Source organism: Heliconius melpomene, chromosome 7, assembly GCF_056956725.1.
Source record: "Heliconius melpomene rosina isolate 202511_hmr_F chromosome 7, ASM5695672v1, whole genome shotgun sequence".
Classification (NCBI taxonomy): Eukaryota; Metazoa; Arthropoda; class Insecta; order Lepidoptera; family Nymphalidae; genus Heliconius; species Heliconius melpomene.
The window spans coordinates 12382208-12409009 of NC_140395.1; the positions used below are offsets into that span (position 1 = coordinate 12382208).

Consider the following 26802-nt stretch of genomic DNA (forward strand, 5'->3'; position numbering starts at 1 on the left):
ATGGGGGCCATGACTCAGGCTGCATTCGGTTGCAACTTTAATTATGGTTTAATAAGGCGATGCATAGATTTTATCAGTAATATTATTGTAGTGGGTTGGACGTCAGTTATTATTTCTGTTTTGTTTAGAGTAGGATTATCCTAAAACTAATTATCAATGAATTTATTAATAGGTGTTGAAGTACTCGAAATGAAAGCTTCATAAACTTGTTTTAATACAGTTATTGTCGTGTTAAGGTAATTATGACACATGCTTTTGGCGTTATTTGTTATTTTTTTTAAAGTGACGAAAAATTCAGTATAGATGTATAGAGGATGAAATGTTTTTGAAAGTTGTTAAATTTGAATGTGAATCATAATGAAATATTTGTATATTAGTGTGTAAGTCCAAATGTTTGGACTTTGTAATTTATCTCTATTGATGCTTTCGTTATGCTGGTCGCAACTTATGCTTCGAGTGATCAAAAATTCCCCTCGCACCCCAAAGGGCAGATATAATTTAAATTATTTACTTTTGTTCAATCATTTTGGAGCGTGGGTCTCTTAATTATCCGGAAATATGGGTCGAAATCTAATAAAGAGTTTTATACAAATTGGACAGATTGTTTGGAATTTTTTCTGACCCTCATAGATTGTAAATGTGGATCTAAATACGATAGGATTTCGTAAAGTTATTATTATAATGAATATTAATATTCGTATATAAGTATATTTGTTTATTTTTTGCAGGATTTTATGTACACTTACAGGTCTCTGGTGTTTACCAGTACAAATATGAAAAGTTTATTTATTGATAGCAAAAACTGTTTATCGTATCACAGTTGACTTTATGATTAAGGAACTTGACTAATACTGTTACATGAAAAAATATTAATATATGTTTGTATACATACATGACCATTTTCAAATTTACAATGTTATTTAACAATTAAAAAAAGTTTTATTAGAAACTAGCGGCCCGCTTGCGGTTACACCCGCGTGAACTATGTCTTTATTAATTTCTGTCTCCATGACTACGTCCTAGTGACGTCTATGCAAAATTTGAGACTCCTAGCATTTGTAGTAACGAAGTTTCATACAAACTTTCGACCCCAAAAACAACCCCTTAGAAGTCGAATAAGTAACGTAAGTAAGTAACTCCTATGCAAAATTTGAGATTCCTAGCACTTGTAGTTTCTGAGATTTCGTGATGAGTGAGTGACCTTTCGATTTTATATATATAGATTGTCGAAGTGAAATAAAAAATACATTATAATAATAGTATTAGGATTTACAAATTAAATTCAACATGAATGGCTCATTGTTACAATAAAAACATTATTGATACTTTTGGGCTAAATTCCCAAAGTTTAAGTTTAAATTATTACGAATGAATATCCATTCTCACCCCCAGGCCCGAAATCACTATACGGGACCATTCCGCCGGGATGACTGGCCAATTATTATGAAGTCATTATACAATATCGGCCAAAGCACCCGCATAGAGTGCGCACGCGCCTTACCATGATTAGGGTCCCATATATTATTTTTTTTATTTTTAAGGCCATTAACCGTTTATGGTCATTTGAATCTTAACTAAATATTAGAATTAAAGTTTTTGTTTGTAGGCCCTTCATGCCTCAGAAATTGTTTTAATTGCTTTTATGTATTAATGTAGTTACCATTAACATACATATTATATACTCGTACAATGTATAATAATATATTATTTAAAAAAGTTTCTGTTTTAATTTAGTAAATGAAGAAGTTAATATAATGCCCATTTGTTTTTAAAGTTGGTTTTATGTACTTAAATATGGCTACAATTGGTTTGTACTTGTTTTTGTACTTAGTTTCGTCGTTGAATTTTAAGTAGGATTAAGTATCTGCATTGTTATTATGGCCGTTTTGGGGTGACTGGCAACGTGACTCAATTGTTTCTCGGAATTTTAACTTGTAAACATCGATATGGTGCGTTTCGGACAGATATTTTCAACACATGTTATAATAATACTATAATAAATACTTAGCTTTGTATGAATCATATCGTCGGTGTTAGTTAGTGTGTAAATCTACTGACAGCTCGTTAAGAGAAGTCTTAGGATAAATAAAAAACTTAGAAACACATTTTTGAAAAACTATATATGATGTATTCTTGTATCTTGTATCAGAAGATTTTTACAATTTCGAAAATTGTTTTATATAAAAAATAAAAGTCTATTTTTATTTTTTTTAACACTTTCGAATGGTGTAAAAATGTACGTAATGAAAAAATAAACAATTTAAAAGCATATACACTCTAAGCTGACAAATTGACTTTATAAATACCTTACACATACATATTCCAGTAAAATTTCAATTTATAGAAAAGACATACTGAATGGGTATATTATCGTCATTACTGGGTTTATCTAATCAGTTATTTTTAAACTTCAAACTCGTAACTCTACATCTACACTCATGGTCTCAAGCGACCTATGTAAATAAAAAATCGATATCTATAAACTTAATATATATATACGTCTTAATTCTATTGATTTCGTTAGTTATTGTAATTCAAATAGTTAACTAAAATATTTTATGATTATATTGTAACCGGCATTATCAGCTGGACATTTAAAATTGTGTGAAAACATTTGTTTCTAATGAATAACTTAAATAGATACAAAAAAAAATTAAACCGGAAATATATCTGTTTAAACAGACCGTTCTGCGAAATGGGATATTAGTAAGGGCCACAAAAAACATATATTGTTCCAATGTAAATATTACGACAGTCACAACCCTAATCTGTAATGGATTACGGATTTTTGATGGGAACTAATTCTTATTTCCGCCCTAAAATTTAAAAAAAAAATGTTAACGGATCTACAATAGAATTTTATGTAAACAAGCTAATAACAATTTTTTTGTTGATAACTTATGTTTGGAATTGTGTCGTGACCTCCCATAAAGACTATCTTTAATATTAGATAAGCCTTAAGGTTCAATGTAATTGGGAGCGATCACGTAGTGTTTATAAATGTCCTCTAAGCAATAAAGAAATCAACAAAAATGTGATAATAATAGTTGAGTTATATATCTCATGTATTTTGTTAATGTACTTTATTTTATAACATAATAAATTAAATATTTCAATAGCAATCACCGCATATATGAAATTCTTGTTTTTAATATGGCATTTCCTTTTGATTTTTAGTAGTGTAGAATTTGAAGAAGTTTGTATCAAATGGCAAAACTTGAAGTTATAAACAATTCTATCATTTTATAATTTTTAATTGTGTTTAAGAGATTTTGGGCCTTCTATGAAAAACTCGTACCCAGTATCTATTTTAGACATAATGAAAGTGGCTCTCTCCTGGTACTTCGATTACCATCAAATGAAGACATAAAAACTTAGCTATGATGAACAACTGTAAATGGGTGTAAAAGCAATACAAGCCATGCTTTATTCATATACACCGTAAAAGCAGTACTTTATAAATAAAACATAACAATTTCTATTAAATGAGCCAATACTTACATATCTGTATATTTTTCGAGTTCAGTCATCCGCAATGTATTAATTTATCGCAAACAATAATAATATTGCCGTAAGAAACGATAATAAACAGTAAATTGAAGCTATTATTGTTACTTTGTTGCAAAATAGACTTGGAAAAGTTTTGTAGGAGTAGATACATTTGTTTAGATACAATTATTCTTTAAAAACTATTTTACAGAAAGTGGTTTTATTTACTTATATTTATTTAGTTTTAATATTATTCAATATTTAATAATAATATAATCGACAACGTCGTAGCGAAATTGGGTCGTGACTGATTGCACGGTAGTTAAGTTTTTTAAATATTTTTAATATGATTAGATGTTTCATATTTTGTAGATAAAAGGCTGTTGTCAAAACCACTACCCAGCATAAATTTCTCTTTATTAATTTTATAACTGAAAAAGATTTAGGTATTATATCAATGTTGAGCCCGTCGATGCGCAGCAAAGCGTCTAATTACAAGCGAACGATACGGTTATGGATTCTATTCTCCCTCGGGAGAATGTATTTATTATTTTTATTTTTTCCGTCTGGTAACAATACAAAGCGTGACGTTGAATTAATCCGCTCAACATTCAGTCTCCAGATATTGGTAAAAAGTGGGAAACGGAATGTTTTAACACTAGGTCCCGTCTTCCTATTCCACTACATGCATATGCAGGATACACAGTGATATTAAAAAAAATAAAGCTCCTAAGATGAACGTAATAAAAATATCAAATATCTACCTACGTGCTTTAGATTTTAATCTAAACGCTAAATCTTCGTCAAAATTCCATCACAATCTGTGACGTTTCCTAGAATAATGGTATTATTGGAGCTTTTTCGCTTTCTCTCGGTGCTAATTCATATGAATGTAATCATAATCGTTTTAAAAATTTTGCAAGAGATTATGTTCTGTGACACTGCATAGAATAGTAGCAATTAAAAAGTATTGTATTTTTCTGTTTTAGAGCTTAAAACAGATAAATATAATCGTGCCAGGCATGTATATCTACGAGTCTGTCGGTCGTGACGAAGCGATGGTCTGACTGTAGGGCTAAGCTTATGGGTTCGGTTCCCATTTGGGTAAATGAATTTCACCTTTCGCTCTTGAGCTGAGTTCAGCCACTCAACACACAACACGCTGTTCTAACACTAGTTTCCCGCTGCCTATTTTGATATTATATTTATTTTTAAACATGCATTTTTCTGTTGTGTAATATTATCTCTTTTTTTACCGTACAACTTCTTTCTAGTGTTCTCCATACAACTTGACATTGGCGAAGTGATTTTGTGCTCAACTGGCACGCTAGGAACGCCATAATAAAAGAACAGAACAGATAATATATTTGAACGCGGGAAAAAACGTGGCGATAATTTATTTTTTATCTATTTACAAAAGTATATCGACCTATTGATGCCTAATACATAATTGGTATAGCCCTCAGCGTATATTGAATACTATACTGAGTATTAGAGAGCTGATCACGAGACTGTCGTGTCCTATTTGGCTCATAGGCCGGTACATTGAAATGGAGATTGCCAATTCTAAACAACTTTTTAATGTTTGTTGGCAAACGATCACATTTTAGAACGAACCTAGGTACTATATAGTACCTACAATCATAGGCTTTTCTAGAGATGTTTTCTAGGGAGAGCTTTGACTCTAGTTCGAATTGGTCTTTTTGTGTAAAAATTCTTGAGTGGGCTACTCTTAGGAGCCAAGTCTCATGGATGGACCAACGACCCCTTCTCCCATTCCTACGCCCATGCCCATAAATGCCATAATCCATGCCCATAAATATGCCATAATCCATGCCCATAAATATATTTTTACAGTTTAAAATATAAAAACCTAAACATATTCTAATTGAAATTGCCTTTTATAAAAGGTATAATTAATAAAGCTCTAAAAGCAAAGTAAATGTGTGAATTGATTTAACTTTAGAGATTTCATTTTAGCAAAATTATTAAAGTGTTATTTATTTCATTATACAATGTGGTAAAAGGTCTAGAATTTATAGAAATTACTTCTATTGTTCTGTGTTACATTTTAATGAAGTATGGTAGAGTAATGATGTTAACTATTGAATATTATTTAATATAGGAGTGTCTTAACATTATCTAACGAGGTAAATGCACTAAATGAGAGTAGACACACATATTTATCATAATACCAAAAAAATATAAAAAGAAATCTTGTTTATAAGTTAATAGTTAATAGTTCGTAGCCTTTAAAAAGACGTCAAAATTGAGCCAGGTTCTTTAACAATCTCTTTATACCTACTTAATGCTAAAAACGCTGTCTATTTCATTACCTAACAATATACTAAAAGTAATATAAAAATATTTTGTTGAAAGATGTAATTTAGAATTTACCAGTTTATTTTTTGTTAAAATAAGTGAAAACTTAAATGAAAATTTCCTTTTGTTGAGCTTTTACTTAGTAGGTAGGTACTACAGAAATCCGGCTTATATGATCACATCATCATTTAGAAGAGAACTTTACCTTATATAACGTAGTAACGAAAAAAGCTGTCACAAAAAAAAGAAAATAAGTAATATTTCGTAGTTCTAGATTTTTATTCTAAACAAAAGAAATATATTTTGTGTATTACATGCTGATAAAACGCGAAGTCTACATATAAGGTGCTCTGTGGAGGGCAGGGGTCATAGACAAAGTCACTTCCATTCGTCTTTGAGGCAGTACTGGGTAAACAAACTAATATACGCTATATAGTATCGCTTCTTTGTGTTTTTTGAGTGTGACATAAAATACCCGTTTTATGGTACAGAAGTTAATCGCGATATAAAATATTAGCATTTTTTCTTTTAATTAAAACACTTGTTAAAGTGTAACGATATGGCTTTGATAATTATGATGATGGCTTTGATTTAGTGTATCTTGTTGTTAGTTTTTGTTTTGTGGCAGCTGCTCGATTCCCATTTGAGGAAAAAGAATATTTAATATTTTCAATTCTTCGTTCTGGTAATTGGTAGAAGCGCGGCGTAGAGTTCCGCCACTCAACACGCAATTCAGAATTAGGCGGAAATTGAGGAACGGAAGTGTCATAATGGGAACGGAGTATCTTAACACTAGAAAAAAAAAGTAAAATAAATCATAAAAATAGTATAAAAACATCAAGCTTAAATTATAAACATCACACGTTTGAAATGCTCTAAAGGAAAGCGTTGTATGACGCAATACGCTTTTTCTTTCGTCTGAATAATTTATCCAATTCCTGTTTCCGTGGCATTGGCCCGATTTAAAGTTGTTTAAGATAGATACTCATTTTATATAGCTCGAGGTTTTTTTATTCTTAATAACTAAGTCATGATTATTTAAATGACACCGTCGTGGCGCAGCGGCACAGCTAGTGAGTGTAAATGTACGGCGACGATGGGTTCGATCCTCACTCGAGGTAATAAATTATATAATATTTTGATTTCGTCGCTCTGGTAAGAAGATAGTGCACTACGTTGAGTTCCACCACCGAATACGTAATGTCTCGAAAATGCAGCAGAAAGTAGCCTACCGTGGTATATACGGGATACTGCGTAGAGTAGAAAATAAATTTTATTTAAATTGTTTATCTTTACATGTACTAAAACTATTAAAAATAGTAAATTACTGGCCGCATGTAAATAGCAGTAGCAAGTAAAAAATAAAGGAACCTACGGGGGGCCGTTATCAATTTAAAATGATTTCTATCTAAAGGATATCATAGTAGCTTTATAAACTACATTATATTTTATATCAAACTGTGATATCGTATTTTCCGGATCAAATAGGATGAATTAAAAAAAATCTTTACAAACCTTTTAGGCTGCTTCATTGACACTACTTGAAGTTAGTTTTTTTTTCATGCAGTTTCCACAGTTAGAAATGCAGACAGGGAGGACCTAGTGTTGAGTCACTCATCTTCTCGCTTATCTTTGCATGTAGGGATGTAAACCAAAAATATTGTTAAGTATTCATTTGTATTTGAAACTTAAATTTTTTTGCCATTTCAATAAATGTCGCTCTAATATCTCTATCGCCGCCGCATATTGCAACATGTTCTGGTCATACTTTTAAAAAGGACACACTAAAATTATATATTAATTATTTTACATAAGAATTTTATATACTTAGTACTTTATGTATTTTTTTTATTTATTAATAATATGTGTATTTTGTTTAATGGGAAACTACTTATATACACGTAAGTTTATGTACTCGTAAATTTCGCTATAGGATAAATCGTTAATAGTACTCGTGTAATATACAGTCGTAACCGTTGTGGCGCATGGACACAGCCGTGTGATTGTAAACGCGACAGTTGTGGGTTCGATTCCCACTCAGTTAAATAAAATATTCAATATTTTCATTTCCGCGCTCTAGGAACGAGACAAAAAGCGCAGCCTTGAATTCCGCCAATTAACATGCACTGCCTCGAGGAGGAGTGACTTAACACTAGGTTTCCAAGTTCCCTCTGTCTACCGTGCTATGTGCGGGATACAGAATAAAGCTAAAAAAGTTATAAGTTATTCCATATAACCAAATACAATGTTTGAAATAATCGGCCGCTAGTATCGCGTGGGTTGTATGTAGTTTTACATAAATCACTTTGCCTTTTCCATAATAAGACAGATTGATGTATAATATTGACCTTAGGCATTTAACACATCGTTCCTGTTACTATTTTGAAGCTATGGTACTGCTGTTATACATAACACTTTTTGACTGTACACGTTTTAGTTGTGGGTTCGATTCCCACTCGGAGAAATGACTATATTTAAACTTTGCTCTATTTCTGCCTATGCTGCTATGCTCTAAAACCCCCTATGCTGCTATACTCCAAATAATATGTAAAAATTACATTTGTAATATATTTTTTATAGGTATATAAATAAGCCAACCTTATTTTTAACAACCTTCAGACGAATGGATTGCCAGTATATACATGACATTACATTTTTTAATGCTAAACACACTGTATATGTGATGGTAGACAGGCTCACATCGTTATTTATTCTGTGCGTCAAAGAATATTTGGCGCTCACTGACTAACTTTTGCATATAAATGATAAGGATTTTTATGTGAAAATTCGCCTCTTATATTCCTTATTTTTTGTTTATTTTCATTTTTTTGTCCCAGAATGTCGTTTTTTGTGTATAATTCAAACGAATATATTACATATAAAGGGGCACAATTTCTAAGAATGAGATATTGGGATGTGAATTGATCTACACTATTCTTTTGTTCTAGCGAGCTGGTTGAGTGGTAAAATACTTTTTTTATATAGGTAGAACTCTTGTAATAAATTGCTATCATGATTTCTCATGCCCCATATATGCATAATCATATTCTTTCATCTCACAAGTGCTTTATTTATTTTATTGCATATCTTTTGAATGATGAATAGCGGAGAAATAAATTTAAATTGTGTTTCGCCCTCTAAAAAGTATAATAGTAATAATAAATGCTAAAATCAACACTCACATGTCTTTACTAGCTAGCTATATACGTAGATACGAACAGGTACCGAGTAATTATGTTCTGCGAAACCAAGTCTGATCTGTCTGACAAGGCTTGCAAAACACAAATTAGTTTTGTCCCACCCATACTCTAATCCTCCGCCGTATTTTTTCATGCCAATTCCAGACGCGAGGGCTTGCCAATTTGCTTTTTTTCTCCTAGTTTTCTCAGAAAACGGGTTCGTTACACTCACCTTGTGTTTCGCCCTCTAAAAATTGAACTACAACTTTATTTAGAAATAGACCACGCCTTTGTTCTTTGAAATGCCCATTAAATCCGTAACAATTACTCTGATTACGACCTTAATTCGGTGTTGGGCGTTAATATTAAATACCACTTGTTTGCCTTTCGTCGGAGTTCTAGTTTCGAAACTGATTGGAAAGTTTTTTAAATCGTGTGCTAAGAATGATCCGAATGCCTTTTCATATTTATATTTCTCTTCAGACAGAAAGGATATATATGCGTTACATAATTATTGTGAAAAACCAACCGTTTTTCACAATAATATAATACTTTGTCTTACGAAAATAAACGGAATACATTCTTGATCACACAGAAAATATACCAAAGCGACATTTTGGATACATTTGCACAAACATTACCCACCATTTAGTATTCACAGAAGTTCCGTGCAAAAAGGTAGGAAGTGTCCAACGATTTATGTCACGAAAAGTCCTTAATAGGTGCGCCAGTACCGCAGACTTGGATCTCCGCAAGCCCCGCAATGCAGGGGTGGGCGGTGTGCACTGCGAAACTGTTTGTGCCGCACCACCTTCCATTACGAAAATTATATCACTTATTTCTAATGCAACTGCATCGATTTATTGGTGTTTTCGTGTTTAGGAAATGGTAGATTTTGGATTGTAATCTTTTTTTTAGAGCTTAGATATGTAAGTTAGCGTTCTTTGTTAGTTTTCTTTGTTGATGCCTCCGGTAAACAGTATTTATGGTTTTTAATGATTTTGAAAATGTGGAACGGATGTGTCTTAATGGGAACGGAGTGTCTGACCACTAGATTCCCAGGTTCCGTCTGCCTACCCTTCTATGTGCAGTATGAAGCAAAAAAAATATTTTATATTTTGACACACATACCCACTTCTTGAAACCGAAGTTTTTCACATTTCTAGTATTTTTTTCATATTTTGTTTTCAAACTCGACGTTGTAAGGTATAGAATAATCTGAATATAATTACCGGCACGCAATCTCAACTACGTCGTCGGGTCGATGCACTCGCTGATAAAAGATAAACTTTTTTGTTTGACTAATGGCTACACGTTCATTTTTATATCGGAAGTGGCTGTTATAGCCGATAATTTTATATATTTAAACAAGTGTTCCTCTCGCGGCTTCGCCTGCGTGGACTGCACATCTCTCAATTTTACTACAATATATCTTATATTTAGTCTTGTTCATATCAAACTTCCTTTTGAATTATATATCTAGTGGTGAAACCGACTAAGGAAATGAAATGAATGAATCTCGAAATGCCGTTTTCATTCATAGATATATATTTTTTGAATGAAAACGACATCTCAAGATCCAGCTCAGATTTGAGAGCGAGTTATACAAACCTAAAGTCGATTACGACTATCGTATATATTAGCGTATAGCGATGGATAGAAACTTTGTACTCTACGAAGAGAAGTTTATTTTAAACATTCAACTATTTTTTCTATGGCAAGTATGTACGTTCTGATTTGTATAATATAGATTGGTTACGCCGCCCATGTTTTAATTACAATAAAGCAACGACCAATATTAATAACATCGTATTTTCTGATTAATATTGGTGTAGTAGGCGGGTGCTGAGGATTTGTTTCAATTGAAACAGTAATGATATGATACATTGATAGCGCTACGTTGGGATTCCTCGAAATCATATCATGAATAAACGTAATTAGTTCTGTAATTAATTAATTATTTGTATTTTAAACGCAGTTTTCATATAAATTATTGTTAATTGTTCTCTTTTAGTTTGTACAGATATTTTCTATGTGCTTCGATTTAACTTTGACTGTAGTTAGGATAGTTTTTATATTTTGCCTTTGTTTTATTTTTTATTGCCACCGTTTCGCAGTTGGATAGCATCTGTCTCTTAACGCGGTTGGTTGTGGATTCCATTTCCACTCAGGGTAATGAATTACTTTCATTTCTCCGTTATATTTTCGTATTGGTCACTCAACATGCAATGTGTCGAATTCGTGTGGAAAGTGAAGAATGTAGTGTCTTGTCATACTACTTTTTTTCTTTCTACCCTACTACATGCGAGTTACAGCGTGAAGTTGAAAAAACTATATAATGCCTAAAATTATTCCATTTGGTATCTTAGATAAAGTTCGTGGTAACAGAGTGTTGTCTAGTTTACTATCAGGCATTTATAGTTTTTGTTTCTTTATTATTGTAATCCGCGACATTTTGTTTATCTATTTGATCACAATACAATGACAATTCAAGACAATCGATCATTTAGTTTTTGTACTATTACTTAATACTATTTAGTCGATTAATAAATGATAACTCATAGGTTTTAATGTTTCCTATATACTAGCGTTCACTCGTGGCTTCGCCCGCTTGCTCTACGTTAAAATGCATGCGTGTATTATACCATATAGATGATAATTTGAATGAAAGGGAACGTTTATAACAAGGCTTTGTATACAATAATGTAATATATTTAGGTACTTACAACTTTTTCTTTTCCTTCTTGAATATTAAATAGAAAATAAAACAAGAGCTCTATAAATATAGAACTTAACGTATTTGAACTCGTAACTTGCATTCTCAATAATACTTACTGTATTACTCAATATTACATCAAATATGACATGAATACGTCTACAACGTAATCGATGAGTAAATTTCCATTCTTGTTTCAGGTCCACCGAGTTCAGTAGCCGATAAAAACTGATAATGTGAGTATAGAAATAGATGTGATTTTCGTCATCCTTACAAAAGTGCCAAACCTCGGCGGAATGTCGAAATGTTTGACCGATAATATTTGTATTTGACTTGTTGATATATAGTAGGTATTAAGGTACAAATAATATTATGCAATTATATTGTTAATGTAACTTATTATAAGAAAATTGATCGTTAAAGTTATTGTAGTTTGTTTAAACAAAAACAATCATAGCAATTTTAATATAGTGATGCCAATTGTGGCGCAGGGGCACAAACGTGTCACTGTAAACCCAAGAGGTTGTGAGTTTAAATTCCACTATTTAATATTTTCATCTCGCTCTGGTAACGAGGCAAAAAGTTCGACAACGAGTTCCGACACTCAATCCGCAAAGGACGGGTACGGAGTTTTAATGGGATCGGAGTGTCTTAACACTAGGGATTGCCTCTGCCTATCCTTCTATGTGCCGGATACAGCGCAAACCTAAATAATGAAACAAATTTTCATATAGAAAACTATCGAAATATACAAAATTTCGTTTATAGGATACGGTAACCCTAATATAAATATTTACATTTGCGTGTTGTTGCATTTACCTACGGCGGTTTTTATTTGTATCCTGTCTATAAAACGTATACCTTACTGACTGTGAAATAAATATTCAAGTTGATTATAAAATTATTTGAGAATAAGCTTCATATTTGCGTTTTGCAATGTTACTTAAGCCCAAATTTAGCTGAACCAATTTAAATATTACTGACTTCTGTACGTTCAATACGTTGTACATTAGAAAAGATATACTTTTTATTCTATATAAAAACTTTCATGATATTAAATAAGACGCCAGATTATTAATTTTGTTATATATTTTGTTAGCCTTTAAAACATTTTTTGTTCGCTTCATAGAAACGATAAAAGTCTAAAGTTAAATTAAGAAAACTAAACTAAATAAATAACATCAATATACAATTTCAAAATGCATTTCTGCATGTCTTTTCACAGTGGGGGCTATTCTGTTGCCCGTTACATTCGATAAGATCTGTTGTGAACGAGAGCGGGTGGAAATTTCACGTAAACTTATTGTCTGATTTGATCGATTGCAATAGGGGTTGGGGGTTGGTTCCCATTTCGATCACGTGACAAGACCCACTAACATTTAGCAGGGGCTGTATGTATTCTTTATTAAAATTTTATTAGGGTAGCGTTGTGCTTTTGCTTTTAGGACTTTACGCGTCGTTGCTAAGTCTAGATAGCTTTGTTTGTTTGTAAATATTTTTTCTGCTCGGTGGTCACATTATGACTGGTGGAAATTTAAAAAGCTGGTGCCGAGTCACTATTTTTTCTTTTGTAAAGCAAGATCTTGCATAGTTTTTTGATATTCTACAGAAATCCATATCTTCTGATATAATCACTATACATTTAAGTATTCTATCTGTGAAAAAAATATAGAGTGATTGTAATAGTAAAATACGTAGATTTTACTTAATACCTACTCTTAAAACTGATGATAGTACTAATTCAATCAGTACTAATTCAAAATGTTTGAATTAAGTAAAAAAAATATATTATGTCCAGATATTATGACAATACCCATAATTTTACATGACTGACGTTCAATAATACTGCTCCCTGTTAAATTTGCGGTATTGGTGCGTATCGCTCCGTCTGCACACAAAACATCGAAAATAATATCCAATCAATACAAATAACATGATCTATAGAAGGGAACAACTATAAAATTATTGTTACGAGTGTACTTGTAGCTAAATATTTATTAGCTATTTGTTCAAATACCATTACATTTTAAAGCAACTTTACGACAGACCTCTGAACACTTTAAATTATTAACAAAGCTTAGGGGGCTGAGATAATATTACACGCTCCAACCCCCATAACTTGCAAATACCCCCGTAAACTTAATTAGGATTTATGTACTGGCATCGCATTTAATATTTATATGGAGAGAAATAAATGCCAATTATTGTACTGTTACTGTTAGGTTATCAATTGGACTGTATTTTTACTGTTAAAAGTAAAATTATTTATTGTAACGACGTAGCACTAAAACATCAATCATATTAGACACAACATTCAATACACTGAATGTTTTGAAATATTTATTCGAAGTTATAATACACTTATCAGTCCATCGTAAATAATTTATTCGATAATAAAATAGCCCACTTCACTTTCCTTCAAATAAAACTTCGTTCCCTTGCGGTAGTAAAAACCGATCCATAATACTCGTATATAAGACTGTTGACCCCCACATACTAATTATATCAATTTAGTAACTCCAACGTGTATTTAGTGTCAAGTTAACTGGGTGTTAGTTTTTCACTTGTGGAGGCGCCCTTATAATTTTGAAATTCAATTTATGAAAAATGTATTCAATTTCCGCCCAATTACACTTAAAATGAAAGCTTTGAAACCGTCTATTAAATTACTTGTGACGCACTAAATTGGAGTTGAAATTTTGACGGCTGTACTGTAATGGTATATTTACATTGCATAAATGATGTGTTAAAATTATATTTGTATTGACAATTCTTCATAGACTTGGTTTCTCTTGCCTATTATTTATTCATTTTAGGTACAAATATTTTATGTACATATTTGTAACTTAAGATATAGTTTAAGTCGTAATCTGTGAAATATACTGTGCTTCAAATTCAATAACTTATTATTCTTATAAAAAATCTAAAAGTTTTAAACCATTATCACATTGGTGAGAACTAATGTTTTTATAGAGTTTTACTAGTGGGCCCGGACGCGGCTACGCCCGCGACAATATAAGCCTAAATAATTAAAATAAGATAAAAAATAATAATAAGTGGAGATTTATTATTAGAAAAAATGTCTGAGTAATCGAAATGAACAAACAAAAGAAGTAAAAGTAAGTAAAGGAAATTCTTAATATTAGAAAAAGTACCTAAAGTTTGCCGTGCGCGCGTACTAAACATTTTTCTATATTAAATAATTATTAATTTTTGCGAACAATATTAAATAAAATCCCAAATTATTAAAATGAATATACCGAACTGAGATAAATAATAATTATAAGCAGCAAATAGTTACATAAAAAATAATAGTAATTCGAAAATATATAAAAATTTAAAAAATCATCAAAGTCATCTGCCCGTTGGCGTCGGTCATACTATACCACTCGAAGGCTAGGTCATTTCGAATCAGTGACATCTTAATTATTTATTACAATGTTATACTGTAAACTATAATTTCCATCTAGACGAAATGCTACAAGTGACTATTATATTTATTTTCATAAGGATGAATATCAAATTATAGAAATCATCTAATTTTTGTTAATGTATACAAATCTATATCGGCGCGCGCCATGTATGCATTAAGCAAACTCACTTTGGGTGACGTTTTCTTAAAACAACAAACTTTGCAAGCCGTTGCTTAGCAACGCGTAGCGACGATTGTTATTAACATGGCGGAATAAATTGCTTGTCAAATTAATTATTTTAATATATTGGTATATATCGAAAATATTACAAATATGAGAAAAAAAAGTATCCTATGTTCATCCCGGGACTCTTAAGTATCTCTATATGAGTATTTTATCACAATTAAATTAGCGGTTTGGGCCTGATTGCATAAAAGACAGACAGACAGACAGACAGACAGACAGAGTTACTTTCGAATTTATAATAGGATAGGTATGGATTTTAAGGACTATAGGAAACTTTTGTAAAATGATTTTAAGATAAAATAATACTTACTTTTGTACTTTTTTTCTTGTGTTGGGAGCCTTCATTAATATATTCTTGTCATTTTATAATTAGTTATAATATGGACATATTAAACATTGTATATACTTCTTATTAACTTTTCTGTAAATACTATAAATGATAATCGATTTAACTTCGATACATACATACTAAAATGTCATAATCGATTTATTATTGTCATTATATGTAAAATCGATACTTAAGTAGGGTAAGCTCGCAATATGTAATCACTTTTTTATTATTGTTTTAACTAAGTCTAACTAACTCCAGTTTCCCACATTCAAAAAGTGTTATTTAAAATCTAACTGAACGGACTTCGAATTATATCAAACTAGCGGACGTGCGCAGCTTCGCTTGCGTAATTAGGGGTGAATTCTAATAAACCACGAAACATGTGTTCAATGAAATATTTTTAAGAGTCCAAATTTCAAATTTTATAAAAATCGGTGGCGATTTAAAGAATTTTCCATAGAAACTTTCAACCCCCTTATTTGCACCCTTAGGGGAAGAATTCTAGAGAACCATGAAACATGTGTTCAATTAAATACTTTTAAGAGTCTGAATTTCAAATTTTATAAAAATTGGTGCCGATTTAAAAAAAATTCTATACAAACTTTCAACCCCTTACTTGCACCCTTAGGGGGAGAATTCTAGAAAACGATGAAACACGTATTCAATTAAATACTTTTAAAAATCTAAATTTAAAATTTTATAAAAATCGGTGCCGATTTAATTTTTTTTCCATACAAACTTTGAACCCCTATTTCACCCCTCTAGGGTTAAAATTTTACAAAATCCCTTCTTAGTGGATGTCCAGATTACGAAAGGAAACCTTTGTCCAAATTTCACGTTTCTACGCACAGCGGTTACGGCTGTGCGTGCGTCTTACCTCAGTCAGTGAGGACAAGTCCTTTTATATTATATCAAATTACTGCCTAGATTGTTTGACAAACGTTGTTATTGTATCGACTAACATAATATAACGTTATACCTTATGTCATCGTAATAAGGATACATTATAACATTTATAATAGAAGTATGTATGGTTTCTTAAAATTATTGGCTTTTTGAAACTGTTTACGCTTTTGTTGTTAAAAACTATTCTTTGGTTTTATTGAAATATAGATAATTTTGTAATGTCTTCTGTTATCCGCTATAAGGAACATTTAGATAGTATGTTTAGGCTATTGGTCACTAAATATAGGTTTCGTTTGAAAATAGATTTACCTAATTGGAGTTTAAACTGCTTTTTATTCTAAGTTAAAGTTTTTAAATAACGATGAAAAATAAAGTTACATCATTGTTTATAAATCTTACATGCATAATTAATTTACGTAACGGCAATATTCTGTTGTAGCTTATTCCATATACAGTTCCTTTCTGACCGTTTATTAAAAAAACAAAACACCTTAAACGGTTTATTAGATTAAAATCCTTCTAATTGTACTGATACCGCTAGCAGATGTTCCGCAATATAATTTACGATCATCCTAATAGAGCTCATTACGGCAGCGCACCTATAAAAAAGAAAGAAGCAAAAAATATATTTTTAAAATAGACCAACATTAAAAAGCCATTGGAAGGTATATTAACAGACATTTAAGGGCTCATTACGGTAGGGCGAGTCGGTGGGCGAAAGCAGGTCGAATTTACGATTACCCGTCACCTGTCCATGATACAAAAACTTACAAGGATGGACATCGAGTGTTATCTAAAAATCTTTATTTGAAATGTAGGTTATGTCTTTTTTCGCCAGTCTGAGTGGAAAAAGAATGATAAAAAAATATATACATAAGACGCCAAAGTAAATAATGACATAAAAAGATGATATAACAGAAAATTGGGTACCGAAGATTGGGACCGACGATTACGCATAAAAAGCAATTAATTTTATATATTAGATAGGTATAAAGTAAAATGTAACGTGCCACTTGGTTTTCCCGATTTGTCTATATATTCCCGGGGTGTATGCTGAGAATAAAAAGAGTGTTTGTGATTTGACAACACTACCCTAGAGCATAATAGGAAACACTTAGATCCTCTTTATTTACGAAAATCGATTGCTCTGCTAAAAATTGGTAAATTTTATTATCTAACTGTACTTTACATACGGGGACAATAAATCTTCATTTAAATTAAAGCAAAAAAATACGGAAGATCTTTTGTGTATTAGAACTTTGTCTAATGGGGACAGGGACCGTAATATAAGGTTTACAAAGTCCGCTAACAAGAAAACGAGCAGGTGATAATAATTATATATGAAACAAAAAGAATCACCTTACGTAGCACCTTTCGAAGACAGCTGCTTTATAAGGGAAGTGTCATAAATGACGCCTCTGATGTTTGTTTTACAATGGCCAATAGACAATACTTTTAAAAATCTTTGTACAGCTCACACCACCCATAGATACGGACTTATGAACACAGTTTATAAAGAATGTAGGACACAATAGGTCGCTTTGTTCTCTTCCCGTTTGAGGGTAGTTGGAGAAATGGTTGCCTTCTTGGTAAGAGGATTCTTTTTTGTTCAGGCTGATGAATAAATTTTCGTTATCTGAGGAACATTGTTCCTCGCCGACAAAGGATGAGGCAGCTGGAAAAACGTATGTCCTATAATGGCTTTCGTCCAATAATTGTTTTTGAAGTGTGTCATTTATTTATTGTGACCGATGTTGTATGGTCCATGGTCAAAAATTTAGCTTTCAATTTGTAGGATGTTATACAATATAACGTAATGTAAAGGAAATATCATAGTTTTTTTGTTAAAAATATAGTAATTGCAGTCAATAAGTCGAATGAAACTAAATTTATGAGCTATTTAATGTTATATTTCCTGTAGTGAACCTGGTGAACCCTAGACACTTGATAAAAGAAAATAATACTTTTTTAAATGTAAAAATAGCATAAGATAACATAATAGTAATAGATTAAATTATCTATATTTTGTCTGGCCTGGAGAGATCGGTACAAATATTGATTGGGGAATATTTTCAGAAACAGATAAGGAGTTCTTATCGACTAAAGTAAATGAAAATTGATAAGTAACTTACAATATTATAAGAAAAAAAAGGTATTCTCTTATCTTGAAATTGTTAAAATCTTTACAATTTCGGTGCATCGGTTCGTGAAACTGTTTGGTAGAGCGAACAACTTAGGTTTATGGCTTTTTTCATTCATCCCTGTTCTAAGAATGACGGCGGCTTTTTGGCGCCTTTAAAATCTCCGTTTTTGTTCCCTTTTTTTGTGCAGCTTTTTTAGTAGAATTTGGCGCGAACGATGTTTGCCGAAGCTTAATTGTCGATTTAAAAGAAACTTTATACAGTTATTTAAGATTTTTACATTTGCCTTATACAACAATATACTTTTACATGGCTTATCAATTCAATTGCTAAATTAATTGGAACTTAATATATACCTAACTAATTTATATGAACATATTTTTTATTATATTAACATAAACAGTATATGTCAATCCTATTCATTAGTGAAGGTCTGGAATGCAGAAATGTCGAAATGGCCGAAAGCGCGATTGCAGGATAATTACTATGGGCCAAGTGCGAATAAAAAGTTGCGCGGCCGGTTCAAGGAACCGTATTGGGATCGGCGCTTTTTGAGAGCTTCTTTTAATTTTATTTGTCCGTTAAGAATTTGTTAGATTTCCGATACGAGAACGCTTAATGAGAAATGGAGTTTTATATTCAGAATTTTCTTGTATATATTTATATACTGTTTACAATTAAATTTGTTTCTCAGTTTGTTTTTTCCTTCTCGTCTACTTAAGCTAAGCTTAAGGTTATTTCTTAGGATAGACTTTGATAACAAACACGTGTATTTTTCTTCAAGATAATCTATCTCTTTATAATAGTACTACTTTACTCAGTAGAATATAATATACACATTAAAAAAATGGTGCTTATGTTTCAATCACTAATAAAGTTGTTCTAACGATAATGAGCTTGTCATGTTCACTTTTTGCCGTATCGTACGTTCTTTACCATACATCATTTAATTTGATTTATTGTGAACGTGTTGCCGCCTGTGCGTGAAATTGTTAAATTAGTAACAAGTTGTCATGGCCTGAATTTGTAATCTATAGCTTCTTGGATTCTCGAATTAGTTGCTCTATAAAATATGTGGGGCAAGCAATGTGTGATCCTATACATTTTGTATAGGAAATTACTTAAACCTGAACTAAGTTTTACTTTGCGTTTATTTTTTATTTCTTTATGTGATTATATTAAATATATACCTATAATGAAATTGTAACTAGTCGCTTTCTTTACAAAGTGGCAGAACCCAAAACAGTGATTTTTCATTTATTTTTCTGTTTGTCTGTTTATCTGTGCCTTTGTGTATGCTAAACTCAGAAACGGCTATCACTTGTTGTATTTTAGCAAACTTTCTTTAACATTTATTTAGTAACTAGTTTAGTTAATTTAAAAATTCTAATATTATTAGAGCACGAACGTAATTGAATTGGGAATTAAATAATAGTGTAGTTCAAGTTATAATTTTTTTTGGACATAAAAATATTATTCAATATCTCTATTTATGTTACTATAGTCGAACTTATAATGTTCCATAATGTTAAAGTATTCCTATGCGCTTAAGCGGAAAGCTTTGAATGAAGTATCATCAAATTTTGTAATCTAAGTGTATTGAAAGCTGAACATTACTTCAGACACATCAAAGAGAGCGTCCCACCTTCATTAGCTCAATAGAGCCAAGTAGCCAGTTAAGATCAGGAGTAGACCCTGAATTGGCTGAATAAGCGACCCATCTCACCTTGACCCGCACGAGAACAGACAGTTAACGACCGGCCTTCACATTGAATGTCATTTATATTGAAATCTTTATTTGAATTCGCTAGAATATTTGTGACATCTCAGGAGGAACGTGATCATTCTACAACGTAAAAAACCTAGAATTGGTAGAAAAATTATATGTTTTATGTTTGAAAAATATCTAATAGAAATTTACAAGTTATTAATCAGTAATATTTTAGATAAATACAGAGCTCTTATATTCCTAGACTGAGATTACAACAAATTGCAAACTAAAAAAAATCATCAAATTATTACGAATAAAAATTATCGACTTTTTTATTTAAAATATGTATTGCTTTCCTATATAATTAGAAACAGTGTATCGTTAGATTCCACGACCTTTACGTCAAAATCGAAATATGCATAAAATGGAAAATATTAATAGATTTTTTGCTTTCTAGAAGACATACAAAATTCGCAAAGAAAAGATTTAGATTAATTAATGTTTGATAAGCCATAATATTTTTCTTTTTAACGCACCGATATTTAATTACTTACGTACGTACCTATACCTATATATGATGACATTCTCGTATGTGTTTGCCTATCGAGTTTCCAGATCTCGTCCCAAAATACGACAAGTGAACGGAAGAAATCTTTGGAAAAAACCGAATTTCTCTTCAGCTTCTTAACTAATGACGAAGGGTTTCCACACTATATTAGTCAAGTGTCGCGTGGTGTGCGTTACCGTGTTGGGTGTCGCTAGAAATATCGCCCTGTTTGACTTCTTGCCACTCTCGTTTTGTTACAGATTTATACTTTTCATTTATACCTACTCTGTTATACAAGACTTATCTCAAGCTTGGATTTGACTACTTAAGTTTAATTTATGGCCATTAAATCATGAATACATTTAGTTTAATTATTTATGATGGGATTTTTTATCAGCAAACAGTAGTACCGTCTGATACTGCGTTTTCCTTTTAACTCTTAAGCGTTATATGAATTATTTATTTGACATTTCATTTCTTAGAAAACTAAACCAGCAGGAAAGTGACATGTGTACGCATGTGTGACTTGAGTGTTAATTATCAATTAAACAAAAAAAACTCATACAATATACTGATGTATTACGCGACGTTTTATATGTATTAAGTATTTTGGTTAATATCTATTTATATTTCATTAAGAACCGTTGTATTCCACATGCTATTTAAATTTGACTATTTTCACTTAATGCTTAAATAAAGTTAAATACCCTTTATGTCATTTATATGAATTGAAATTATCGAACGTGTCGGCGTCGTCGGAGCGTTGCGTTGCCTGCGGCATATTCTTTTTGTCCCGGCCATAGTTCTAAATGGGGAACACGGTCTAATTCCGGACAACTATCGCCGACTTCCTCTTGCGTAACGTTAAGACAATTGGTTATATACGATACACGTTATCGTTGTCTACTTCAATTTGGGAAGTTGAATGACATTGTATTCATCTTTAATCATATTAGCGTAGGAAGGCGTTTGTTTAACTCAGTATGTGTTTCGTGCTTGTTATTTTTAATAAATATTCCAACGATGAAAATTTATGTCACGTCTTTAGCCAATTAGTTTTAAATGTTAGAATTTAGTTTTATTTTTGTATTTTTCTTTGATGACAGCGTTTTTTTGTTATTGTTTCTTGGGAAGATTGGATAGGATATTGTTTACTTAAAAAAAAAACTAGTATACCTAATAAGTAACACAACCTATTTATACATATGTATATCACAGTAATTGGCGCTTTATTTGCGTCATCAAATAACCTTGCAAAGCCTTCGGTATGTAAAAGGAGTGTTCGTGAAATGTATGTCACACACGTGTCCCGTCTCCTATGCAGAACTGGTCCGTTCCACTGCACTCGCTCGTGGAATTTAACTCAACGCAATTAACGCTAAAATCTCATTTGAGAGCCTCCTATCCTAAAAGCTGCAACGCCTTGGTAACGGATAATTTCAACCCGTGAGATACTTTAGTTTTATTTTAAAGATTTGATAATATTTATTTATGACGTTTATGTCTTTTTTTAAAACTTGGATTAATAATTTTTGATCTTTATTTGATGCAATGACAACTTTCGGATTTTAATTACTTTTTTTTGGTATTTTTTTATATCTTTACACATATTATTAATAACATAAAACTTTCTTTTTTTTATATTTCATGTAAATTTTAGGTTTGTTCTGTTTTAAATTTATTTCACTTTATTTCTCTTTGACATTTCAAATAAGCCAGTACATACATGAATTCTTCGAAACTTATAAAAATGCCTGCTTCCGCGTAAACTATAAAGTTTGAAGCTCACACTTTCCCCAGATGTCATCATTTAGATAAAATCAGAAGAACAAAGAGTGCGTTAGTAGTAAAGATTATGAAATCAACAAACGTAAATAAAAATTATAAACATAATAAGGGTGTCGACCCGGGAAACAATACTATTAATAATAATAGGTGTTCACGGTTCATATACATCTTGTAGAATTAAGTTGTTTTTTTAATGTAATAAAGATACTTAATCGAGCTAATGTCTCAGAAATCTTTGATTTTTTTATTAATATTTGTTTACATTGTATACCGCATATCACAGGTCAGGCAAAGGGAACCTAGTGTTAGGACACTCCACTTCCTACTTTCCTTTCAATTTTCGAGACATTCCGTACTGATTGTGTAACTGAACGCAGTGTTCTGTCTTGTACCAGAGCGAAGAAATGAAAATAACTCATCGATGAATGGAAATCGAATCTACAACCATCGCGATTATAGTCAGATGCTTCTTTATATTCCATCCGATTTATTTATGTATTTTCAAATTAAACTCTCTAAAATTTATAGTAATGAACAGCAGACATAAAAACGTTAGCTGTCGTATTATACGGCCACGTTTCGCAGCCAATTAGGTTTTTTCTACCCCAATTTAATGCGTATGCTTTATAAGAAATATGAGAATATTGTATCTTGCGTAGTTTTACAATGCTTCGATATATTTTATAATTAATCCTATTCTGAGATCATTATGTTTATTTCCTCGGTAACGAGGCAAAGCGCGGCGTTGAGATTCGCCACTCAACACGCAATACCTCTAGAATTCAGCGGAAAATGGAGAACGGAAATATCTTAACGGGAACGAAGTGTCTTAAACCTAGGTCCACAGGTTCTCTCTGCCTACTCCGGGATACAATGAGAAGTTAAAAAAATATTTATCTGTATGAAAAATGTTCTAACATTAGTCAAACTTTCAAGCATCTTATTTAATATCTAAGAAAGCTAGTTCATATCTAAACAGAGCCATAACAGTATCTAAAGAAAATATACCATTTCTCCGCTAAAGTGACTCCGTTAGGGCAACTCCATACCAGGACGAGACGCCATTGGCGCCAGTGTGGGTAAACATTTTTTCTAACAAATATGTAAATAGTTGTGAATAATTATTTAGCTTTTTAGAAAGTAAAGTATAGTACATGTGCAATGAGCTTCGACTGTTATTGTTTATTCGAATGCAATAGAATAAAAGAAAGACATACGTTTGCGAGGTTTTCTTTTATTGTATTTACATTTTTTATTTTGATAGTTTTTAATTATAAGATTGTGACTGGTTTAATATAGAAATGAGCGACATCATATGAATTGATATTATCTTTGTGATTTTATGTATTTACATATTAATAAATATTAATTGAGAAAATTATTTTACGATATAAGACATGTTAAACACCCAGATTAAATACATTTATAATTAAAACGTTCTTAATTAACATTTTTTACACTTCTGAATCAGAACACAAATAATATTACAATATTTTCTTTAGAAGAAATAAATATTTATTTAAACAGAACATAATATAATAATCATAAATATAAAAGCTTCAGCTAATTAGAAACTAAAAACTGTTTACATGTTAAAGGTCTTGCATGTTTTTGCCGCAATGACTTCCGAACCGTATCCAGTCTATTCCAGCTAGATACCGTCTTGCGCACGCGCCGATGAGCGCAAACTAATTAATACATGCCCTTCTAGCTTTTCATTGCGGTGCAGATGCTTTTTTGTCGAGATGTACGAGTGTTTTTTAAAAGCGAAGCTTATACTCAGAACGGATTGCTATTTTATTACTATTACTACGGCTTGGCACGCGACAACTATTTATACGATCTATTTGATACTCTCACACTGGGCACGTCGTCTATTTCTGTATGCTTTGAAAAGAAATGCATTCTGACGACTTTTACACGTTGCTTGTACGTGCACGTAAAATGTTGGTTATATATGAAAAAAAATTAAGCATTCTAATTACATTTGTTAACTCTGAATTCACTTTATCAGTTTTATAATCAGGATAAGTGAAATCTTTGAATACTAAGTGAATGATATCTAATTAAAGAAAATTACAGAGCTCAAAGGACCACCCGAAATACAATCACAATGGACGATTGCGAATGTTCAATATGCGGCTATCTGTACAAGTCGGCCGATTAAAAGTAGTTCAGTTAAAAGTCACTTGATTAAAAATTGACCAAATGAAACGCAAGCGCATTCCGACGAGGTGTTTGACCGCCCGCTCCTCGAGTCTAAGGCGATTTTTTTTCCACCTACCATTCACGATGGTGGACTGACCATCGGGCTGACGTTAAAGTATAACGTGAAGGTTAACGCCGGAATCTTTTGATTTCATAATCTTAATGTAATTTTTGACAGCTCTGTTGTGTCGGAGATAATGTTTTTACGGTGTCTGCGGTCGCGCCAATAACACAATATACGTATGTGAGTACGAGAGTCGTTTGTGTTTTATGATTTTCAATTCTTAATTATGTCCTTATAACTTCAAAGCACGATCCTGCCTCGGATCAGGCAGACAGGTTTTTTGGTTAAGTTTTTCAAGTGCAGTGGAGTTGGTTTTTAGTTAGAATATTTTTATTTCTTAGGTTGTGAATGAAGAAGATGTATTTTCTTCTTAATTTAGTTCACTTTTAATCTATATTTGGCTTTTTAGAAAACTTTGATTTTATATCACGTTATTTGCGGTTTGTTATTGTAACCTAAGCATAGAGTCGCTAACCTCTTGAATACATTTTATAATTGGGCACGTAATTTAATACTTAACTGTTTAACTTTTTTACTTTCCACAAACCGTAATACTGACCTTTTCTTGTCAATAAAATTTATTTGGTTAAAGTCAAATTTCGTTGTCAAAAAACTCTTTTAATTTTGAGTATATCAAGTTTATAAAATGTAGAGCGCTCGTTGTTTTCTGCTTCGCGGTCTTATTTATTATAAGTGACTTTGGTATGTGTAATATTTTACTATATCATATAGTTTTTTTTTGTTTAAGTTTCACGCTGTATCCCGCACGTAGCAGGGTACGCAAGTGAACCTGGGAACCTAGTGTAAAGACACTCCGTTCACCATTTTGCCGGATTCTGGAGGGGTTGCGTGTTGATTGGTGAAATGACTGCAACCACTCTCCAATATATATACGCTCCAATTTATAGTCGATACATTTTTATAACATTTTAATGTTATTCTTAAATTTTTTAAAGAATTTGCCTGGTGATTTCAATTAAAATAATTATTTTTTAAAGATGTTTGTGTGTCATGTATTTTTAAAAGGATAAGAAAAAGGATTGAAGGGATATAAAAATAATTCTTAAAACATTTTCGAAAAGAGATTGAATTATATTCAACTTATTTTTCTACATTATTATTTTCTATAGATATATTAGACGATTAAAGATAGTAAAGACGTCTGTCACATATATCAGTTTTATTATAAGACACCGATCATCACAACATCCTACTTTTGTCACGTTAAAAACATTTCGCACATCCATCATAGGGAAGTCCACATCCTTACTGACAAATTAAATAAACAACGATTTATAGTTCAATTGCGTCTCATATGCTAACATAACTCCTAAATCTTAATCCCAAAGGTTAGAATACCTTGTGGTATTTGAAGTAAATGACCGGCGATAAGTATGCAATGTGCGTAGTTCACACCATAGCTTATGGGCTATGTACGTGGGTTGACACTTTAACGGTCAAGGGCAAACCGTCCGTCCCGAAGGTCGCGCCATTGACCGAGCTCCAAATTTTGCAAAAATATTTATTTAAAAACGTATTATCAGATTATTTAAGGCATTTCACTGTATGTTCTTACATTATCAACACAAGGTCCAGTTTGCCAGAAACAATACAAAGACAATAATGGCGTTTCTTTAGTTAATATTTGCGTTAGAATTAGATACTACTTAAGTATTCTAAATCTTAATGTTTTTTAAAACATTGCCATTTGAAATGGTCAATTTTTTGAGTTTATTGTTGC

At 31.7% G+C, this 26802-nt stretch overlaps 1 protein-coding gene across 2 annotated transcripts in view; it reads left to right on the forward strand.

Annotated features, from left to right (window-relative positions):
• LOC146537892 (mitochondrial cardiolipin hydrolase-like) overlaps nucleotides 1–26802 on the forward strand; it is a 107332-nt gene that overhangs the window by 47166 nt on the left and 33364 nt on the right. Inside the window, exon 5 of one of the 2 annotated variants that reach the window (XM_085188405.1) lies at nucleotides 11907–11942. The exons of the other annotated variant lie outside the window; for it this stretch is intronic. The gene's annotated coding sequence lies outside the window, so the exon portion shown is untranslated. The remainder of the gene's footprint in view (nucleotides 1–11906; nucleotides 11943–26802) is intronic. 2 annotated transcript variants of the gene reach the window in all.